Raw genomic sequence first — 6000 nt, 5'->3', positions numbered from 1 at the left:
ATGGTCGTATAGTTGAAAGTAGCAGAACCTGACTTCAAAATTACACCTTTCCGATTCCACGACTCTGCCTCCTTTGTAGTCACTTGCCTTGGGCTTTTTGGGGGATCCGTTCAGCAGAGTGGCCTCCAACAACCAGATGAGAGTTTGGCAGGATACAGTCATTCTGCCTCGACTGTGAAAAGGCAGATGACTGTTTTCTCCACAGATGCCTCCTACTCCACTCTGCCCACCCTCGCCACAAGCTTGCAGTGTGTGGCGGCTGAGCCCTGGATCTGGGGAGGTGACCCTCTGCCTGGTGGTGTCTCTCTCCTACAGCTCTGAACATGCGGGGCAATCTGGGTGGAAAGAGCGCAGGTTTTGTTCAGGCTGACAGCCTAGTTGGAGTAAACCACTTAAGGACTCTGTCTCATTTTCCTCATTTGTCAAAAAGAGATTTCACTGTTTTTCAAGGTAAGAAATGAATTAATTCTCCTAGAACATGATGAGCATATAATCCATGTGAATCCTCTTTTTCCCCCTCTGGCCCCTGCTATATTAAATACATTTATTTCTCCCCCTCCCCCTACCCCCATACCCGTTCCTCCTCCTCCATCCCTCTCTGTGCCTCGGGAAGCCGGTCCCTGTGAGCTGTCTCATCAGACTCCTTGCCCTCTGCTCTTGGGAAGGGCAGGAGATTAGAGGGAGGAGGAGGTCAGAGGATGTGCTCCCCCAGCTGGCTCCTTGTGAAATGGGCATCCATCGATGGCTCATTCCCTGGAGATGGACTCAGGCCGCTCTTTCCACACCTCCTTTCTCCCAGTTAGAAGACATTCTCCCTCGTACCACCTCTCTTTCTATCTCTTTCTATCCTCAGGCGTCTCCACTATCTTTATGGCTTTCCACGGCCTGTGGAAATCTTTCTGAATAGCCGCTCTCCTCCAATTCCTCAGTGCCCTCTCTTTCTTCCTCAGCAGGATCCCTACCCACCTAGCAGCCTGCTCTGTCATTTTCCCCTGAATGCGAGAAGCACCTTCTGCATGAGATAATTAGCTTCTCCAGCCCACAAGTTGCTGACTGAGGAAGACTCATGTCTTGTGAGCGTCAGCCGTAAGGTAGCGGCAGAAGCTAAAGAAAGAGGCACAGAACACATGTAAAATTATCTCAGTACATAGACTCTTTGTTCCTCCAAATTCATGCATTTATTTTTTCCATAAAACATGGGGAAGCTGGGTCCTACTTTGGAAGCAAAGGGCTATTCCCCTAGGAATCCCCTGAAGGTCTGGGCTTTTATGGAGTCTATGAGCCTCGCCCTCGTGCTACATCCTGAGGACTCATCAGGGCCTCTGACAACTTCGAGGCTCTTCCTTCCCAGAGCCTGCTTCTTCTCGTCTGCATTTCATCCTGAGCGTGTCTGGAAGTCAGGCGCAGAGAGCACAGTGGCTGAATAGCCCATAGTCAAGTCATGCCTCTCCAGGTGAGCCAGGCTGCTTTTCATTTCCTTTCTGGGAACAATCAGAATTATTACCTGAGTGGGTCTCCGGAGCTGAGGTGAGGGCTGCTGGCGCTGTCAGCTCCCAGCGGGACGGGGATGGGGCACGTAGCAAACATTGCATCTAAGGGTGGAAGAGGAAATGATGTTATTCTCTGCCCTGCCAGGCAACTCTGCCTCCTGCCCAAGCTGGAAGGAAGTGTTCCGTATATGCACACCGTGGATGAGATGGTTGGCTCAACTCAGAGGCTGAGTGGTTCCCACCAAGAAGTGGGATGCTGTAGGTATGCGACCACCCCAAGAGATGCCATTTGTGCGAGTGTATTTGTGCAGGCACCTTACCTACATTATCACTGGTCCTCACAACAGCCCAGGACTCAGGACCCATTCCACAGGTGAGGGGGCACAACCGAGATGATAGCGATGACACTGAGGATACCCATCTGCTGAGTGACAGACCAGATTTTAAGCCGGATCTGTCTGATCCCTGGTTTGTACCTATTGTGTGACCACTAGGCAATACATTTAGCTCCACCCTAGTGCAGAAGAAAGGAATTTGACCTTCATGAAGCAAAGGTGAGCACAGCCTTGCTCATCAGAGCCAGCCCTGGCCTTGGGGAGGTTCTTTCTGTGCAAGTTCCACAAGAGGCTCAGATGTCAGAAGAGGGGAGCCTATACACTGGGAAGACTCCATTCTAGCTGTCATGGATCAGATCAGATAGCACCATAGCTTCATTCTCATCACCTCACATCCAAGATCACATGGCTAGAAAATCCAGAGCCAAAAGGAAAAAAGCTGGTCTCATTTCTTTTATGGACACTCAGCACTTATCTAGCTTGAGGTCTAAGGGACACCAGTGCCTTCTTCCTGAACGTGCCACTCAGGAGCCAGACCCAGCAGAACAAAGCAAGTACAGGTGTGTCTCAGGTCTCAGGCCCTGTGCTGATGCTTGCAACGTGAAGCATGAAGACTGGGTCGTGAGTGTGCTTCACAGGCTCTGCACACGGACCGTGTGGACATCACATCCCTTCCCCACCGTGGGAGCACCACACTGAGCTCCTCTGAGCCTCATTTTCCTCATTCGCTACCATGTCTGGTAATAACATGGACAAACGAGATCCTGCAGGGAAGGCTCTGGGACCCAGTAAACACTCAGTGACTCCCAGCTATGGCATTCTCACCAAAGACAGAAATGTGTATTATTGTCATTAATATACAATTGAAGCAGTGAAACTCAAAGAAGTAAAAAACATGCTCAAGATGTCATGGCCAATATGTGACAAAAGTAGGATTCCAGCCCAGATTCAGCCAGTTTCAGTATCCACTCCTTTGCCTTGTCTGGCCCTCCTTCCCATGCACCAGGATGAGGGCATCAGCATCGCCCCATTGTCCCAGCATCTTGTGGGACTACTCTGCCTATGGGTTGAAGCTCAGGGGGCCCTAGATGCAGTGAATTTCCCACACTTCCTCCTCTGGCCACTGTTCTGTGATGATTCTCCCCAACAGATGGGTACCAAAGTGGGATTACACGTGGGTACCAAAACGGATTACACCTAAACACTGGTGTTGGGAGAGTGGGAGAGTGGGGCTTGCCTGACTCCTACCTCTTAAGGGCAGTGGCTTAGAGCTTTCGTAAGAGAATTTTAAGACTATATTGGAAGATATGGACCCTGTTCCCAGAAAAATTCATCCACATGTAGTAACCTAGCAATATGGCAAACAATTCTGGAAGGTTCTCAGGCACTGCTGAGATCTATCCAGGGACTTTTGGGGAGGAATTCCTGCTCTGGGGGAGAATCCTAAAGCTCTTTAGAGTACTAGAGCTTTCCTTGGCCTGATGCACAGTTTGCCTTGGGCAGAAGGAGAGGCTTTTTGGGGAGAGAAGGAAAAGAGACACCCTGGGAGATACAGCCCATCTTCCCAAATTCTGAGAGAATCTGGCAGACCCTGACGCCCTGCCTGGCTGAGGGAAGCTTCAGGGGAGCAGGCAGCTAGTCCAGACTCTGTGGTTAGGAGTGACCCTGTTAGCCCAGGCTAGCCACAGCCACTTCAGCAGTGCACAAGCAGATACTCACCAACACGCCCTGAGGCCACTGGAAAGGAGGCAGCAGATGTGGAGGCCGAGAGAGCTGGCGGGGCCGGTGCCACTGCGGCTTGGGACAGAGAAGGCCAGCGCTGGTCAAGTGGATGAGAGACAGCAGGAGTGCTCCCTGCCCGGGGAGAGCCAGCTGCTCTGACAGGAACAAGCGCTATGGAGTCAGACAGAGCAGGAGGTGCAAATCCCAGTACCATCACTTACCAGCTCTGGGACCGCGCCTTTTTGAGTCTCCTTTTCCCTTCCTATAAATCTTGGATGGTAATTTCTACGATGCAGGGCTGGTCAGAGAATGAAAAAGCATGTGTATGTAAAGGGTATAGGCCCTGGAACACTACACCTGATCGGTAAACGGTCACTGACATGGATATGATAATGGGCGTCCTTGTTTGGAAACAATTAGGATGCCTTGGAGAATGCTCAAGACTTCTTTGCATATTTTGGGATTCTCGTTGAAAATCAGGAGGATTTCAGAGCAAGAGTTTGGTGACAGAGGACAGTTCTCTGTGCACGTGCCTGGCCAGAGAGAGGCCACTTTGCAGGCGCTGTGCCTCCCTCCATGGTGGCTGCTTGCAGAGCATCACTTGGCCAGATGTTGCACTGAGACAGTGCACTGGGCAGGGCAGCCAAGGAGCAGCCTCTTTCCTCCTCTGGAGTCTGTTTATCAGACTGATGAGCACAACTTCATCTGCTTGCATTGCCCATGTGCACTGCTGTGTGCTTTTAAACACTACATGTGTGTGCCTGAACTGGTGAGAGTGTGTATGGACCTCAGCGTCTGTCCACCCATGAGTGTGTATATATGCATACACATGCTTGTGTATACTTCTTTTGTGCATTGATAAGTCTCAGTGCGTTGGTGAATATTTTATTCTCCTCCAAGCTTGGACACCTGGTTGCCCCTGGCAACCATATGCTGGAACCTACCAACAACTGAGCGCTCCCTGAGACACATTTTGTCCCTCACCCTAGCGCCCCCTCTTTCAGATCCCGGCCATTGGCCATTGCAAATTTCTGTAGCAGGAGTTTTTCTTGTTGTGGGGAGAACCTCTCTTCTCCCTGGAGCTCAGCACCAATGTCAAGTTCAGAGATAAGAGAATGAAAGCTGGAGGCAGGGTCTGAAAGGAGGAAGGGTCCTCCTTTGTAGGAGGTGACTGCTAGCTCTCCTGATTATCTGGAATATGTGCTTCTCTCATAAGTAGTCTCTCTGACTACATACTGTGGAGATGGAAAAAAAAAACCAATCATTAAAGTTATTGGCACAGGGAACTGTTACCTATCTGGAGTTTCCTGGTATAAAGGGCAAGAATAATAAGAATCAAACAAAATTTCATTTATTAAAAGCAACTAATGACGTGAAGTAAAATAATGTTTTAGACCTAGGAAATGTTACATTAGGAAGAGAAATGCTGTCCTTTTTTATTGCATCCGGAGCAAGGAAAGGTCAGTTAAAATTTTTGGAGCTTTTATCCAAACTTGCGTGGCCAAAGCTAGGAGCGTAAAACAAGGCTCTTGCTCAGACATAGATGTTAATTCATGAGCATGTACCTGCGGGAGTGAAGGGTGAGTTCCTCAAGACAGTTTACTGAAAGTGAAGGCAGGGGCCCACGGGTAAGCAACGCCTTAGTCTTGAAGCACAGTGTCACAGAGACACCCAAGGTCTCCATTCGACCTTGCCCATCCTGAGTGTTAAATGAGAAGGCACAGCCCAGAGGAGTCCAGTGTTCCTTCCACGTCATCACGGTCTTTATTCCCAGTGGTCTTTCTTCCTTGATGTGTCCTTGGTCTTCATTCAGTGCTTGAAAAGCCAAACTTAGTTATGGAATCAGTTCCACCTTGGCAAGAATTGGGGGAATTTAGAACTGAGGAACCAGGTAGCTTTTTCTTTAAAAACTGTAGCCCTTTGGGAGTCCTGCCCAGATCTTTCTGTCTGTTCGGATCATCTGGGAACGTCTGTTGGGTCTCAGTCTCCCCCTGGCCCAGCCTTCGGAGCATGTCCCCAACATCAGAGAAGCCTCTCATTGTTGCAGGCGCAGACAAACAAGGAAGGGACATTCTCCTTTCAGTTCCTAGAAGCCGAGATCCTGAGACTGAAAACATCTTCTCAGGTCCCAGCCCTATTTGGCTCAAGGCTGGCAGTGGAGCTGTTTCTCCCACAAAGGTCTAGAAGTCAGAGGGGAACCTTGTGAAACAAAAGGTGGGGCTGGGGAGCATATAAATGGGTGATCATGGGCCCAGAGAGATAACTGGGCGTATGGACGTTCACTGAAGAATAGTACCCACAGACCCCCTGAGGGCCAAATATTGTGAAGCCAAGCTGAGGGTCCTCAAAGAATGACAGCCCCTTCACCCTGAGGCCCTAAGCACAGAGAAGCAACTTATCTGCCTCCAGAGTGAGTGTAGAGATGAGAGAAGAAAAAATTAGCTGACACTTAA

Source organism: Equus asinus, chromosome 2 (genome assembly GCF_041296235.1).
Source record: "Equus asinus isolate D_3611 breed Donkey chromosome 2, EquAss-T2T_v2, whole genome shotgun sequence".
Classification (NCBI taxonomy): domain Eukaryota; kingdom Metazoa; phylum Chordata; class Mammalia; order Perissodactyla; family Equidae; genus Equus; species Equus asinus.
This window is presented reverse-complemented; position numbering follows the sequence as displayed.